General features: G+C 49.0%; 1 protein-coding gene and 1 long non-coding RNA gene across 9 annotated transcripts in view; one reads left to right on the top strand and one right to left on the bottom strand.

Annotated features, from left to right (window-relative positions):
• Positions 1 to 17,588, top strand: part of TMEM268 (transmembrane protein 268) — a 62,973-nt gene that overhangs the window by 16,877 nt on the left and 28,508 nt on the right. The gene's annotated exons all lie outside the window — the stretch shown is intronic.
• On the bottom strand, positions 116 to 5,145 carry LOC128339102 (uncharacterized). The gene is made up of 3 exons (XR_008312840.1): positions 4,990 to 5,145; positions 3,310 to 3,405; positions 116 to 473 (listed from the first exon to the last, which is right to left on the bottom strand). It is a non-coding gene; the product is annotated as an uncharacterized LOC128339102 (long non-coding RNA).

Below are 17,588 nucleotides of genomic sequence, written 5' to 3' on the forward strand. Positions count from 1 at the left end.
CAACAGCTGTTGGAAATGATGATAGTACAAACTTGTCTCAGTGCTGTTGGCAAACACCTTGTAGATTGTTCCACAAAGGCGGGGCGCAGAATAACCAAAGCCACGATTCTATATATATAGATATATTATTTTTTAATGGACGGATGCTGTTTGCTCCTATCCAGCCATTCCAGATTTCAAGCTCTCCCTCTGTGTTTCACAAGCGGGGGAATTCAGACATTTTCATCTCCTTTCAAGGGGGAGTTTGTGAACCTGTCTTCATGATGCCCTGTGATGAGGCGAGAGGAGGTTTCTCTTGCAGATTTAGTAGCTTAATCATTTCTCGAGCGGGTGCCTTGGAGGGTCCCAGTCCAGAGAGGAACCCTAAAAGGAAGAGCGGGGCCCTCATGTTCCAGGGCCCCGACTTGGGGCCGTACATCAGGGACGTGGAGGCTGTTGGGAACCCTGTCATCTGCCTCCTCTTACGGTAAAAGCTAGGAACAATAAAAGTGGGAGTAGCATCAGCTGTAAAAGACACTTTTTTTGAGATTGGAGAAAAAGAGAGAGAGAAAAGGTCTTTTCAAATATACACCAAATATACATCGGATATGGCCCAGGTGTACACATTTCTCAGTGACATTTTGTTGCTTGAAGCAGAGGGTCAGACACTGGACCCTCCATTCCCTCTCTCTTTTGGAGGGAGGAAAATCACCCCTGCCCCCTTTAGAATCTATGGGGGTGAGATCATAGTTCAGTGGTAGAGCCCCTGATTTGCACAGGGAAGGTCTGAGGTTCAGTCCCTGGCAGCATCTCCAGGTAGGGCTGAGAGAGACTCCTGCCTGCAACCATGGCAAAGCTGCTGCCAGTCAGTGTAGACAATGTTGAGCTAGATGGACCAAGGGTCTGACTCCGCATAAGGCAGCTTCCAATGTTCCTCTCCCTCTCCCTTCCTCTTCTGTCAGGAAGGGAAAAGGAAAATCCACATGGCGCCCTTTGGCATCCTGTTTTCTGCCGGCCATTCGTGGTGGGGTGATGGTGCTGTCCCACAGATTTTAAAATCTATCCCCCAGATTTTTACTGCCTTATCTTCATTCAGGCCATTGATCCATCTAGCGCAGTACTGTCTACCCCGACTGGCAGCAGCCCTACAGATAAGGCTTTCCTAGGAGATGCCGAGGATTGAACCTGGGATGTCTTTTGTGCCAAGCAGGTGCTCTACAGCAGAGCTGCAGCCCTGCCTCATAAACATAGGAAGCGGCCTTCAACTGAGTCAGACCCCTGGTCGCACTAGCTTAGTAATGCTCTACACTGACTGGCAGCAGTTCTCCAAGGTTTCAGCCAAGGGTCATTTCCTCGTCCTGTGGGGAGAAGCCAGGGGTTGTACATAGAACCTTCTGCATGCAGAGTGCACTTCTTTATTATTATTATTATTATTATTATTATTATTATTATTATTATTATTAATGTTTCTATCCTGCTCTTCCTCCAAGGGGGCCCAGAGGTGGTTATGTTTACCCTCACAACAACCCTCTGAGGTAGGTTAGGCGGAGAGAGACATGACTGGCTCAGAGTCACCCCGTGGGTTTCATGGCTGTATGGGGATTAGAACTCAGGTCTCCCCGGCCCTAGTCCGACACTCTAACCACTGCACCACACTGGCTCCACTTTACCCCTGAGTTACAATCCATCCCTATAATTTATGTACATTTCACCTGATACCAAGTCCAACTTGGGCTGGTTTCATCTAACTTGGTGTCCTCTCCACTGACTGCCTGCAACTCTCCAGGGTTTCAGACTTAGGGGTCTTTCCCCACCCTGCCTGGAGATGCAGCCAGAGAGTAACCCTAATGGCTCTGTCACTCGGCTACGTTTCCACTATCAGAAGGGGCAGATTCGGATCCTCTATCATCCAGCCTGTTTCTAATAAATGCATACACTTATTTATCTATCAATGGAAGCAGCAAAATTCATCCCCTTGAGAAGCAATTACTGAAGTGGCGAAACCCACACTCTCCTCTCTTTTTAGAAAGGAGAGCTGGTCTTGTGGTAGCAAGCATGACATGTCCCCCTTAGCTAAGTAGAGTCTGCCCCGGTTGCATATGAATGGGAGACTAGAAGTTGTGAGCACTGGAAGAGATTCCCCTCAGGGGATGGAGCCGCTCTGGGAAGAGCATCAGAAGGTTCCAAGTTCCCTCCCTGGCAGCATCTCCAAGATCGGGCTGAGAGAGATTCCTGCCTGCAACCTTGGAGAAGCCGCTGCCAGTCTGGGTAGACAATCCTGAGCTAGATGGACCAATGTTCTGACTCAGGACATGGCAGCTTCCGATGTTCCTATGATCCATCTAGACTTCCTTGTGCTATCGTTGCCTGGCTGACGGGCAGCGTTTTTCAGTGGTGTGAAATTTAAGCCCTAGGAGGTGATGCTATCCCGGGCTCTCACAGAGCAGGCAACACAGCCAGCAATAATGTCTCAAAGTTGTGTGAAACTCAGAAGGGCTTGGCTGGGTTACTGCTGCTGTTGCTCCTCCTTAGGTACTGCTTTTCAAGTTCTCAGAGCCGTTTACATAGGGAAATAAGGCCAATAAATAAGATGGTTCCCTGTCCCCAAAGGGCTCGCCATCTCAAAAAGGAACACCAGCAACAGCCACTGGAAGGATGCTGTGTGCTGTGCCTAGAAAGGGCCAGGATTGGATCATAAGTCTATCTAGTCCAGCATCTTTGAGACTCCTGCCTGCAACCTTGGAGAGCTGTTGCCAGTCAGTGCAGACGATAACTGAGCTAGGTGGACCTATCGTCTGAAGGTCATTATATCTGACTCCCCACATAACCTATTTTTCAGCATAGCAACTGATACTCGAATGGTGCTGCCTCACAGCATGGATTTTCCATTGAGCGTTCACAGCTAATAGACAATGACAGACCTTTCTTATAGCTCCAGGCCTTACGGCCATGATCACAACTTGTGGTATTAAATGCATCATATGTGAAGTCTTTCCTTTTCTTGGCCCTGAACATATGGAACTCACGGCCACCAGATGTAGTGATGGCTGCTGACTTAGATGCCTTCAAAAGAGAATTTGACAAATCTGTGGTGGACAGATTCACACAGCCAACAAGACTCTGTGCTGAATTTCCACCCACCACACTTCTGATGTAGGTTGGACACAAACCAGGGCCTCCACCAATTACTTTAGAAAGCGGGCAGCATCAGATGGATTAGACACATTTGTGGAAGAGCAGAGGTCCATCCGCGATTACTAGCCAGGATGTCGACATAGAGCCTCCATGTTCTGAGGCAGTCTACCCTGAAATAAAGTCCAGGTCCCTTACCTGGGGTTGTTACTGGGTGTCGGGTTGCAGGCTCCTCCTCCTCTTGGCTTTTGCAACAGCACAAGCACCCCATCTTTCTTGCCACATAGCTGCAGGCTGGAGAGATCAGAAAGAAAGAAAAGCCTTTTGAAAGTATCATGAAAGTTAAGTCTTATTGAAAGTTAAGTATTATGGGCAGCAGCCCTGGAAATGACTACATTTCCCAAGTTAGCCAGTGCCTTCACCAGGAAACAGAGTGAGGGGAATTGTACCAGAAGTCATATTAAAAAATAAAGGGGCAGAAGATTCTGCTCCCGTGCCATGGGCATGCAAATAAAGAAGAGCCCTGTGCTATTTCTTGCCAGTTATGTAAATAAAGGGATCAGGGAAAATGGCAAGGGAGGTTAAGAAGCTGAATCATAGCAGGATGGAATTGGCCAAATGAAACTTGGACCAGGCAACTGTTTGATTGGAATCAACTTGCTTCTGTTGGGCGCACTTCTCATTATACAGTGTTGAGTTTTGGTGACTGGGCTCCTTGTAATTTGTCAATTTGGTATGCAAAACAAAGTCACAGGTGTGCTGAGGAATGCTTGGAATAAAATAAAAGTCTGCTCACAGCGTTTGGGAAATTGCATCTCTTGTGCAATCTGATCTCTAGGATCATACATTTATTCATTATTCTACTGATTAGTTTCCACAGGTTGGATGTCTTGAGTATTGGGGTTGGAAAAACCATATCAATATGGTCTGGCCCTTTCTAGTTCATGTTGATAACAGCTTTGTGGTTCTTTATGGCTGGAAATCTCTCTCCCGCCTTTGGATGGCTGCACCAATCATAGATGGACAGAAAGGCAGAGTCAGAGCTTGGTTTTGAATTTGAGTAGAAGATTGGACAGTAAGCTAAAACTGGGTGGGTGCTACTGTTGCTCTTTAAGAACACGATACAGAATTTTGCCTGCCTCCAGTAGGCTCAGGAGAGACAGCCCGCGCACACAGAACAGATGGATGTGTCACGCACAGCTTAAAAGCACATACAAGAAGTTTATCCAATGGATGTGGTGTAAATGTACTGGAGTTGATTTTTAAGCTTTTTGATACTCGTACCCTTCGTGCTTATAAAGTAAAGGTAAAATGTGCCGTCGAGTCGGTGTTGACTCCTGGCGACCACAGAGCCCTGTGGCTTTCTTGGTAGAATGCAGGAGGGGTTGACCATGGCCATCTCCCACGCAGTATGAGATGATGCCTTTCAGCATCTTCCTCGATCGCTGCTGCCCGATAGAGGTGTTTCCCATAGTCTGGGAGACATACCAGCGGGGATTCGAACCAGCAACCTCTTGCTCGCTAGGCAAGTCATTTCCCCGCTGCACAAATAGGTCTTCTTCAACCTGTTTGCCCAGGTTATGTCCAGGCTTTTAACCCTGCATAGGAAGATTTGAACCTTTTTGCCCTTTAAGAGCTCCGTGACAGGCAAGGATTCAACAGGTGCACCTTCCTCTCTCTCTCTCTCTCTCTCTCTCTCTCGCCCTGGGGAAAACAATGGCACCTTCCCCTTACAGGCATCAAATGGCCATGGAGGAGTTAATAGGTGGGGAGAAAGTATGGAGGCAAAATCTCTTTTCTTTTATCCACATCTTACTGGAAAATCATATTTTTCGCCCCCAGCCAGTTCTGCTTTTGCCCAAGCGGTCCATCTCTTACCCCTGATAAGAACTCAAACCATGTTTTCTGCAACTCCCAGGTGGGCTGTCGTCTCTCCACCCCTCTCTCCCCTTTCTCTCTCTCTCTCTCAGTCAGCTGGTCTGTGGCTAGCAATAGCCAAGCTCATGGCCTTTTTGTGCTGACACATTGCATCACTGCCTCCTGGGTGTGACCCAGTCACAGGAGTCATGTGCCCGGCCAGTGTGACTCACAGGCCTATTGTTCACTTCACTTGAGGGAAAGGAAGAGACAAAGTCAGGCTTCGGCTTTTGTGCGCGTTTTTTGAACACTCTCATGATGGTGAGGTTGGAGCTGAAGGAAGCACCCAGTGACTCCCTTGGAGTGGGAGTTCCCAGGTAGGGTTGCCAACTGTCCCTCATTAGGCAGGATGTCCCTCGTTTCAGGGATGAAACGTTGGTCCCTATAGGGACAACATTTGTCCCTCATTTATTCAATAGCATATAATTCAATTGCATATGCGTCAATGATACTCAGGCTCTTGACTACCACTGCACACACCTCCCGGGGGCCCCAGCCAGCCCCCCAAAACTTGTGTCACTCGTTAGAACATTAGAATTCTCTTTATTGAGCAGGAAGAGAGCAACAGCTGTCCTTCCAGTGGCTGTGGCTGGTGTCTATCTTGTGTTTCTTTTTAAAGATGGTGAGCGCTTTGGGCACAGGGAGCCTATCTATCTATCTACCGTGTTTCCCCGAAAATAAGACAGTGGTACTGCTAGGTCTTACTTTCAGGGTAGGTCTTACTTTCGGGGAAACAGGGTACAGTGGTCCCTCGACTTACGAAGATAATCCGTTCCGAACGCACGTTCGTAAGTCGAAATTTTCGTAAGTCGAAAAGCACATCCACGGAGGTCTGGAAACATTCGTAAGTCGAGGAAACCGCATCTAAAAATTCGTAGGTCGAGGAAGCCGCATCTAAACCGGCAACGACTTCCGGTATTTTTTGTCGTTCGTAAGTCGAAATCTTCGGATGTCGAGTACTTCGTAAGTCGAGGGACCACTCTATCTATCTATCTATCTATCTATCTATCTATCTATCTATCTATCTATCTATCTATCTATCAACAGTATCTATCTATCTAAGCCCATATCTAAGATCTTCCTTCCTTCCTTCCTTCCTTCCTTCCTAACATAAGAACAGTCCTGCTGGATCAGGCCCAAGAAGGCCCATCTAGTCCAGCATCCTGTTTCACACAGTAGCCCACCAGATGCCGCTGCAAGCCACAGGCAGGAGTTGGGGGCATACCCTCTCTCCTGCTGTTGCTCCCCTGCAACTGGTATTCAGAGGCACCCTGCATCCCCTCCAGCTAGTAGCTGATGATAGACCTCTCCTCCATGAAGTTATCCAAACCCCTCTTCAAGCCTCTTCAGCGTCATGGAGGAGAGGTTTATCGTCGGCTATTAGTCGGAGGGCTATAGGCCACCTGCAGCCTCAGAAGCAGGATGCCTCTGAGTACCAGTTGCACGGGAGTGGGTGTTGTTGTTGTTGTTGTTGTTGTTTTGATTTCTACACTGCCCTTCTGGAAATGGCTCAGGGCTCCATTACACAGAGAAATAATAAATAAATAAGATGGTCCTCTGTCCCCTGAAGGGCTCACAGTCTAAAAAGAAACATAAGACAGACACCAGCAACAGTCACTTGGAGGTCCTGTGCTGGGGGAGGTCAGGGCCAGTTACTCCCGCTCTTCTGTGAAACTGACAAGGCTTTCCCTAAAGGAGCTGTTGAACGACATCTTCATTTAATCAAGCTTCCATTACGTGGTCACATGGTTTGGCATGCAAGAGAACCGGGAAATGGACTTCTGCTACTCTTACAGTAAATCAAAGGACGCTGGTCATCTGTCACAGGACAGGAAGAAGTGGGTAATGTCTGGATCGAGTGACCTCTCGTCACGAGATCGCGGAGGCATTGTTTGGAGATCTGGACTGCATTCTGAAATCTGAATAGAGTGTTTGCCAGATGTGATGACCTATCAATCAGGTGAACATTCTTGCTGAATGGGTTTCTATCTCAGGAAAGGAAAGGAAAGGTCATGCTGCTGAGTTGTCAACTCCTGGCAACCACAGGGCCATGTGGTGTTCTTGGTAGAACACAGGAGGGGTTTACCGTTGCCTCCTCCCACGCAGGATGAGATGACGATGCCTTTCAGCACCTTCCTATATTGCTGCTGCCCAACATAGGGGTTCCCCATAGTCTGGGAAACATACCAGCAGGGATTTGAACCAGCAACCTCTGGCTTGCTATTCAGATCATTTCCTGCTGCGCCATAGGGATTGAATCCAGATGTTCTGCATGCCAAGCTCATGGTCTATTCCTGAATGGTACATAGGAACCAAGGAAGCTGCCATCTACTGAGTCAGACCCTTGGTCCATCTAGCTCAGGATTGTCTACACAGACTGGCAGAGGCTTCTCCAGGGTTGCAGGCAGGAATCTCTCTCCGCCCTATCTTGGAGATTTGATTGGATGAACCAACAGCTTCCTGCTCTCTAGGCGGGTTGCTTCCCTGCTGTGCCACTAGGTGGCATGATCTCTGTAGCCACTTGCTATGGCTTGAGAAGGTTTAATCTTTGGAGAAGTTCTGGATAGAGTTGTAGGATAGAGTTGTGTATATTTTGCATATACATTGCATATCCGGTGTAAGAAAGTTGCTCTTTTTCCAGATTGTTAGTTTCCATGAGACTGCTCCTCCTGCTGTTTATGTTTCCAATGTGACTTGCCTGAACGGAGGCATTTTGCTGCCGTTGAGCAGCTAGTTTGGAAAGCGCCCTGCTTTGCACGCAGAAGGTTTCAAATTCCATCTTTGGCATCTCCAGGCAAGACTGGGAAAGACTTTGCCTGAAACCCTGCTGCCGGTCCATGGAGGCAATTCTGAGTTCGATGAACCAATGGTTGACTTCACATAAGATGATTCCAGGAAGCTCTTCGGATGCTTTTCGGATGGAGTTTACAGATGTTTGGGCCAGGACCACTAAAAGGATTTCCTAGGCCCAATTCAAGAGTGGCGGTCAGCAGCCAAGCTTTCCCCCATGGGTCTGACAGGCTTCACTTCTGGTGCCCCCCTCTGATCTCTTGGAGGAGGGAGAAAAACAAAGATGCTGTGAAAGGAGCTGTCATGAATGCACAGCAATGCACGAGTCGGAGGGCCCACAGAGGTGCCAAATACCGAGTCAGACCATTGGTCCTTTTGGCTCAGCATGGTCTACACTGACCGGCAGCAGCTCTCCAAGGTTTCAGGCTCTCTCAGCCCTACCTGGAGATGCTGCCAGGGACGGAACCTGGGACCTTCTGCATGCAAAGGGGGTGCGACAGCCACCTCCTCTTCTGCGTAGGGAAAAATGACCAGCTGCTCCTTCTCCAGTATGTTCTGCAACCTTTGCGCCTGGCAAACTGGCCACATGGCCCCCAACTTTGCTGCTGTGGAGGGCAGCATTTTGGTTCAGCTCTAGCAGATGTGCTAATGCTCAGCTCTGTGCCATACAAAGCTTATTTCTGCTGAAGAAGCACAGGAGCAGTCCAGTTGGGTTTATTTTTCCGATCAGTTGGCGGCCCTCTCTTCCAGGTCAGTAACCATCAGCCAGCCAGCCAGTGGACACTTAGTCCTATCTGCATTGTGGCCTGGAGAAAACGGCCTTCCGTGTCCCAAGCCAACGAATGGAGTCTGTGGCTTCTTTCTTTTCGAGAGAAACCAGAAGATGCCAAGAAGCAGCAACGGTGTATACAGGCTGACAAAAAGAACCAGTCATTTCAGAATTCACAGATTTGCTGCATGGTGTCTCATGTGGTTATGCTGACAGTCACGGTGTCCTGAAATGCTGGAGGGAAAGAAACACTCGCGAGGCGTTCACCCGTCCGCCTAACCTCAGCCACCGAGCTGCACTGCTGACTTGAGTTTCCATTGCGCCAGCTCTGTGGCATGGCGGGATGCTGACGGCGCCGATTTCTCCGTGCTGCTCACCGCATCGGAACTGGCGGGCGGCGGTGGGAACAGTGAGCCCTTTCGACGGGAAGGCTGCAGGCATGGCTGGCCCCACCGCTCTGAATAATCGTTTTGTCATCTGCTTATTCACTGCTTTAAAAGAAGGATGGTTGGCCGCAGAAGAAATCTGCCTCTTGCCTTCTCAGGGTTTCCAAGCATTTCTTGAAAAAGGAAGGTGTTTCTGAAAGCTTGGCTAGTCATGACTGAATGCCCCTGTCTTGTTCCCGTGTCTGCAAGTGCTGGAAAATTCGGAGCCATCTTTGAGGTTCATTTAGCATTGGGTTTTTTTTAAAAAAAGGAAAGCTATGCACTCTAGCTCTATGGGGAGCTGGCAATTGGGGTCCTCAGTCCAGAGCTGGCCCTCCAAGCGATCGATGACTGGAGCACCTTGACCGGAAGCACCAATTCAAGCCCCGTAGGGTTTACTTTTTTAGGAAATGGGTGTCAATTCTCCTTATTCTAGAGAAGGAGAAAAATCTGGATGTGGGACCTGCAGAAGATGGCACGGGAAGCAGAGCCAGAAGACCATAGGCTGGTTCTGATGGTCATGGCGGTAGCAGGAGGTGCCCTCCTACTCCACCTGCATGTTTGTCAGTGAGTGTGAAACAAAGTTGGAGGAAGCAGGGCAGTACCCAGCTGGGTGGGAGGGTTTTCCCCCCCTTCTTCATTCTGAGTGTGCTGGGATCAGAATCTGGCCCTCAACCTTACCCATGGCGGCTTAGCACACAAGCAAGATCCCCGACTCCAACCTCGTTCCACACTCCCCGACGACCACAAATTGGGAGCGCACACTGCTCCCGCACTTGGGGAAGAGGCATATCCAACCCTAGAAATGATGGTCGCCTGACCTCTTGTGGGACGGAGAGACTTACTCGAGAGTGGGCTGGCCTTAAGACACCCAGGATGCAAAACGTTTAGGGCTTGGATGGTAGGAACGAGCACCTCGAGTGGCACGAGGAAGTGAATTGGAGGCCAACGCAGACCTTTTAGAACCGGAGTGATACCGGTGGCCTCTGGAAAAGTCTAGCCACTCCATTTGCCTGCAGGCCCTGTTAGTTCAGGGCTGCTCAACTTTGGCCCTCCTGCAGATGTTGGCCTACAACTCCCATAATCCCTGACTATTGGCCATCGTGGCTGAGGATTATGGGAGCTGTAGTCCAAAAACAGCTGGGGGGGGCAAAGTTGAGCAGGCCTGTGTTAGTTGTTTCAGACACTGAATATATATGGGTGTGGACAAGACCAGTCTTGCTTCATGAAGCCCAGACAACCGGATGTTCTCTGTCCGGAGAGTGAAGCATTGCCACATCAACTTGGCTTTCTCACATCCCTTTCTCAGCCAAAAGTTATTTGGATCTGTGGCCAAATCTTCTGGTTGGAAATCTCTCTGGAATGAGAAGCAGATTTTGTGCCCAAGAAGACAAGAACTTGTTTCCCAAAGACCCTCTCCAGATGTGCACTGGATATTTACGGGGAAGGTGGGCGAGGCTTGCTGGTTGTGATCCCACGACATCGGCTGGCGTGCAGTCCTTTGCCATTTTGTGTCTGTTTTCCTTGATCTAGGAAACATGGCCACTTATGAGGCTAGGGGTATATATCTATGAGATGACAGGACTTTGCTCTTTCTCCATTTTTGCTCCCTGCTGAGAAATTTTGGAAAGGATTCTCTTAGAGCTGCTTCAGCTCACCTATATTTGAGATCTCTTCCGAACAGGAGCTGTCCCAGGCATTTTGGGTGGCTGCAAGAGAGAGGGGAGCCACTTTAAGTGGCACAGCAGGGAAACGCTTGACTAACAAGCAGAAGGTTGCCGGTTCGAATCCCTGCTGGTACTATATTGGGCAGCAGCGATCTAGGAAGATGCTGAAAGGCATCATCTCATACTGCACAGGAGGAGCCAATGGGAAACCCCTCCTGTATTCGACCAAAAGACAACCACAGGGCTCTGTGGGCGCCAGGAGTCAAAATCGACTTGACGGCACACTTTACTTTCTACAAGAGAGAGGGCTTTATTGGTGGTAGTACCCCATCTTGACTTGCCACCTGGTGTTGTCATTTTCTTAAATACTCTCCAATCTACACATGTTGCTGGGAATGTTGTGAAACTTTGGACCAAGAACACCCGAAATCACTCAACGTTGAGCAGCATCTGCTCTGCAGCGTGACTTTTTGTGTGTGCTCACCGCTTTGTTTGTTGTGCTAGTGCAGTTTTAGTCTGGAGGGCAGCCGTGTGTCCTAGGATTTTTATTGCTAAATATTTTCTGTGCACCACCTTGAAATATTGTCACGAAAGGTAGCACATGACCAATAAACAGGAAGGAAGGAAGGAAGGATAAGAAGGATGGCAGAGAGCAGGGGGGGTGGAGGAGAAGGGGAAAGGGAAAGGAGGAAGAGAGAGAGAGAGGAAGGAAGGGAGAGAGAAAGAGGGGAGAAAGAGAGAGGGGGTGGGAAGCAGAAGGGAAAAGGGAAAGGGAGGAGAAAGGGAGAGAAAAGAAAGAAGAGAGAGAAGAAGGAAGAGAGAGAAGAAGGAAGGGGGAGAGAGGAAGGAAGGAAGGGAGAGAGAGGAAGGAAGGGAGAGAGGGGAAAGGAAGAGAGAGAGAGGAAGGGAGAAAGGGGAAGGGGAAGGGGAAAGGGAAAGGGAGAGAAAAGAAGGAAGAGAGAGAAGAAGGAAGGGAGAGAGAGGAAGGAAGGAAGGGAGAGAGGGGGAAGGGGAAAGGGGGAAGGGGGAGAAAGGGAGAGAAAAGAAAGAAGAGAGAGAGAGGAAGGAAGGGAGAGAGGGGAAAGGAAGAGAGAGAGAGGAAGGGAGAAAGGGGAAGGGGAAAGGGAAAGGGAAAGGGAGAGAAAAGAAGGAAGAGAGAGAAGAAGGAAGGGAGAGAGGGGGAAGGAAGAGACAGAGAGAGGAAGGAAGGGAGAAAGAGAAAGAGAGAGGGGGAAGGGGAAGGCGAAAGGGGGAGAAAGGAAGGAAGAGAGAGAGAGGAAGGAAGGGAGGGAGAGAAAAAAGGAGGGAAAGAAAGCAAGGAAGGAAGGGAGAAAGAGGGGGGAGGGAGGGATGGCAGGCACATAAGTTTGGCTCTTCAGACCTGGCACTGCTGAGAGACTTTCCTTGCCTGACCATGTCCTGCCATTCGTGTCCAAAGGGTCCCTCCACACCACTGGGGACCCACCCCCTTACCTGCCTCCGCTCTCTCCAGTCGGAGGTGTTCACATTCTGGGCTACACGAGCATCTCCCGGTTGCTAGGCAGCCGCAGGACAGGGTTCCACGGAATGCGGGGTTCCATGGGGATGTGTCAGCTGACGCTGCTTCCTCCCAATGGAGTAAGAGGTGTGCTTGGTGGCAAATGCTTCTGGCTGAGAACGGATCACCACCGACACCCATCAGGCCAATTTTTGATTGCTAAAATCTGATAGCTGTCACAAATATGGGAGGACAAGTACCATGGTGCCCACGGTGCAGCTGGCAAGGTGCAACATAAAAAGAAGAGATAAAAAGTCCCATTCACACAGGTTGTGACGTTCACAGCATTTACAACTTGTGTACTGTATAGGCTCGCACAGATCTGTACACACATACAGTTATCCGTGCATTATGTCAGAGCACACTTTCGATGCAGCAATGTAGTGTTGTTCTGTTGGGGAATTTACTGGCGAGTTTCTCTCTCCACATCCCACATTTCACCCCCACCCAAAATGTACCCCCCCCAGTATCGCTGCCTGTGAATAGGGAGGCAAATTTAAGCTAAAAATGTGTGTGGGTTTATCTATTTTAACTTTCCTGTCTTTTATGGCTACTAGTCTGGTGGCTGTGGGCCACCTCAAGCCTCAGAGGCATGATCCCTCTAACTACCAGTTGCAGGGGAGCAACAGCAGGAGAGAGGGCATGCACATACCTCTTGCCTGTGGGCTCCCCAGAGGCATCTGGTGGGCCACTGTGTGAAACAGGATGCTGGACTAGATGGGCCGCCTTGGGCCTGATCCAGCAGGGCTGCTCTTCTGTTCTTACATTGTCCCTATGTCTTATCAACTTTTTATGCAGTCTTGCTCTCCTGTGATCCAGATTAGCTGCATAGAAAGTTGCTAGGACACATCCCAGCTTCCTATTGATAGGGCAAAGTTGCCACTGGCTGTCGCCTGACGCGACATCCAAAGCAGAGTTGGAGGAGACGGCCAGATCATTCTGAGGGAAGCCGGACGGAAGACTCCTGCCTGCAACCTTGGAGAAGCCACTGCTAGTCTGTGCAGATGATACTCAGCCAGAAGGACCAAAGGTCTGACTCAGTCTATGGCAGCTTCCTATGTTCCTATGAGGCTTTTACTAAAGCAGGTGGAAATACTCCGGCAGCTTTCCAGGTCTGACACACAAAATAAATCAATATAAAATGGCACCTGTCATGAAGGCCATCACTAGATGGCACTGTTACACCCACAGTCTTTCAGACATGGCCTGTGTGATGTGTCATGCAGATGTACTAGGAAGGCAACAGTGCCCCTTCAGCTTTCCCAAAGCATCACTAGCGTGTTTTGAACGGAACGCCTGCAACTTTGAGCTGGTTATCTGGTTAGCTAAGCCGATTAAAACATATTTGAATGGACTAAAAAGTGCCCTCCGTTAACTAGTCAGCAGATTTTTTAATAAAGTTAAATTCACTTGAATACAAGTCTTCCTAAAAATTGAAGGTGTCAAGTGAAATCTTAAGAGGTATTCCATCTTCTTCCTCCTGCAGGAAGGAATGCCTCTTCTGTATGATGCGTGCTGCTGCACATGTGTGCATCATTGTAGCGGGCATGGTCTTTGACATGGCATCCCCTTTCTTTCTTGGAATGGTCATAGAAGAGGCCTCCCCTTTCTTTCTTGGAATGGTCATAGAAGAGGCATCCCCTTTCTTTCTTGGAATGGTCATAGAAGAGGCATCCCCTTTCTTTCTTGGAATGGTCATAGAAGAGGCACCCCCTTTCTTGCTCTCCAGGTAGGGCTGGGATAGGCCCTTCATCTGAAACCCTGAAACTGAAGCTGCTGCCAGTCAGTGTAGTCAATATGAAGCTAGATGGACCAATGGCCTGACTCGGTATAAAGGAACTTCCTATGTTTCTAGAGTTTGCAACAGAGGCTTAAGGTGCCTCCAAAGTTCTTTGGCACCTGTTCTGGTTTCCCTGGCATCATTTGGATGGCCCCACCTCACAGCCTGCTTTCCCAGTATTTTTGCAAGATACATTTTTGTTTCCAGGATGGTATGCCAGACATCTCACCCCCTACCTACCTTTGTCCTTGGGTGGGGGGGGTGGGGCTAGAATGTTCCAGGGTTCTCTCTGCACTTGCTAGATAAATACGAGCTTTTGTGTCTCCTTTGGTACAAGGCACAACCCAGGAGGGACACAGAAGTATCAGTAAATTGATTACATACCATCGATTTCCCAGTACTTGAAAGAAACCTTTTGTGCCAGTATCAGCGTTTGGGCTTCAATCTGTCTCTTCTGACCTCTTCACAGCAAATAGATTAAAATATGTGAGGTGCTGTGATTGTGGGCTGGTCAGATTGAGGTTGTGCTCCATTGCCTCACACACAGATGCCTTTAGGCTAAAGCCTGAAGTTTATATAATAAGATGTATAGACTGTGAACCCTTTGGGGGGGACAGGGAACCATCTTATTCTATGTAAATAACTTGGAAAGCTTTCGTCAATGATGATGGTGGTGATGATGATGATGCATGAGATACATAAATGCCCCATGCTAGCAAGAATGGCATTATCACACTGCAAAGGAATCCTGAGGGTGATTTGCAGGTGCTATAATAACTTGACTAGAAGCCAGAGGTTGCAGGTTCGAATCCCCGCTGGTATGTTCCCCAGACTATGGGAAACACCTATATCAGGCAGCAGCGATATAGGAAGATGCTGAAAGGCATCATCTCATACTGCGTGGGAGGGGGCAATGGTCAACCCCTCCTGTATTCTACCAAAGGATACCACAGGGCTCTGTGGGCGCCAGGAGTCGACACCGACTCGACAACACAACTTTACCTTTACCTATAGGGAGCTGGACCAGAGGAAGCTTTGTAGTATCATGGGGTTCTGAGAGAAATGGGAGTGGTGATATACAAGTGTATGTAGCCCCGCCTTTGAGGGATGTTCATTTCACTGGGAGTGGGCACATGTGCCCACCCTCCCACCCTGCCTTGATCCATAGGAACATAGGAACCATCTACTGAGGCAGGCCACTGGTCCATCTAGCTCAGTATTGTCTTCACAGGCTGGCAGCGGCTTCTCCAAGGTTGCAGGAAGAATCTCTCTCTCTCTCAGCCCTATCTTGGAGATACTGCCAGGGAGGGAACTTGGAACCTTCTGCTCTTCCCAGAGTGTCCCCATCCCCAAAGGGGAATATCTTCCAGTGCTCACACTTCTAGTCTCCCATTCAAATGCAAACCAGGATGGACCCTGCTTAGCTAAGGGGACAATTCACGCTTGCGACCACACAAGACCAGCCCTCCTCCTGCCTGCAACCTTGGAGAAGCCTCTGCCAGCCTGGGTGGACAATACTGAGCTAGATGGGCCAAGGGTCTGACTCGGTAGACGGCAGCTTCCTCTGTTCCTATGACTGCTTCACTAGATTTTATGTATCTAATCTCCAGCGTCCTTTGGCACATCCCTTGCCTGTTGAAGGTCATTTGTGGTATGGAAACAATTAATAAAGTTGGGACAAGGCTGTTGCCTGCACCCCCATTTTAACCCATAATTGCACCCGGCTCGTCATTTCTCCATGCAATAGTTTTCAGGCATAACAAGGATTATGTGTTTTTTGTTTTTTAAACCCTCTTGGAAAGGTTTAGTGGAGTGTTTGTTTGTTTAATCTCTTAGTGGTTTGTGTCACTCTTTTATAGAATAATTCTGATCACATTTCATATTTATTGCTTGGATGGGCATGTGTGGGGGCAGGCCTTTGTGAAAAATCGTGGCTCATCCGTAGGAATGTGTGGGATCCCTTTTCAGGTCTTGAGTTGCTGCAAAGAGTCACGTAGCTGAAGCCTCTCACCTCCAAAGCTGATCCAAAAAAATCTCTTAGAAGAGAGAGGAGGAAGACTGAGGAGGAGGAGGAGGAAGACTGGGGTGGGGGAGGAGGAGGAGAGAGTATGTGGGAGCCACCCGCAGCAGTGACCTCAGCAGGAGAAGGGGGAGGAGTAGGGAACCAGTCCTGCCCCTACAAATATCTGGGGAGCCCTGGAAGTGCCAACACCAGAAGGGATGGCAGGGGAGAGAAAGAGAGAGCAGCAGCATGCACTTGAGGCAGGCTTGGGACTAGAAGTGGTGGAGTTGCACATTCAACACAGCAAAACCCCGTGTCCTTTTACTCCACTTCTAGCATGGGTTTGGGGACCATTCATCCCAGGAAAGCACAGATTTCCGTGAGCGTCATGTTTTCAGGCAGCAATATCCTCCATGGGAATCAGCATTGAACGTGCTTCAAATTGGTGTCCAGAAGTACTCATTTTGCAATTTACACCGGCTGTGGTGTCTTCGGGGGTGGGTGGGGGTGGAAATGGCAGCAGGCAGGAGGCAGAGATATTTCTCAGAGGCCGTATTTGCACGTAATGCAGAGCGGTGGGTCCAATGGCCCCACGGTTCTGCTCCCCACCCCACCTGCTGCTCTCCTGTCCGAATTTGGACATAGTGGATCTCAGCGAGCCTGCAGTCAGCAAGACTGCAGAGAGGAGGGGGATCTGACTGTGTGGGCTTCCTTCTTTCATGAAGGACAGCCCGCACAGCCAATCACAGCCAAAGAGAGGAAGGAGCCTCCTCCCTCAACTCAGGTTTCTGGGGACGCAGCCTGTAGTTCCGTATTCAGACGTAATGCAAGCTGTGTCCAACCTCGGGTTGTGGTGGCGAAACCCGCTACATGCTGAGGGTTGAAATGGGAGTTCAGAGAGTGGAACCTCGGGCTGCTCTCCGTGCAAAAATGGAGTGCGGAAGGGGTGTCCTGCATTCGGATGTGAAAGTTTGGCAACCTCTGCCCCCTCCAACATACTCCAGTTTCACATTACGTGCGAATGTAGCCATAATCTCTCAGAGCTGCTTGAAACATGGCCCAGTCTGCCACCCATGTTTGCAGCCTGAGGTTACGGTGGAGAAAACGGGAGATGGTGAGGAGGGATGTAGGCTCACTGAGGGGCAGTATTCCCTGTAGCAGAGAATCTCAGGCGTGGTTGACTACAAATTCCATGATCTCCAGATGCAACAAGCTTTGGCTGGTGATGCTAGGAGTTGTAGTCCACGACATCTGGGATTCCCTCTTACAAGGAACACCACTGAGGAAGGGTGGGTTAGAGGAGGGATTAGGCCCTGCCACCGTCACATCACCAGAGCCACAGTGAGGTTCGACACAGGAAGAGCGGGAAATACAATACAATACAATACAATACAATACAATACAATACAATACAATACAGGATTCCTAGATGTTGTTGACTACAATTCCCAGAATCTTTGGCCAGAGGCCATTGCAGCTGAGGATTCTGGGAGCTGCATTATTTTATTTTATTTTATTTTATTTTATTTTATTTTATTTTATTTATTTATTTATTTATTTATTTATTTATTTATTTATTTATTTATTTAT

This window comes from Hemicordylus capensis, chromosome 17 (genome assembly GCF_027244095.1).
Source record: "Hemicordylus capensis ecotype Gifberg chromosome 17, rHemCap1.1.pri, whole genome shotgun sequence".
NCBI lineage: Eukaryota > Metazoa > Chordata > Lepidosauria > Squamata > Cordylidae > Hemicordylus > Hemicordylus capensis.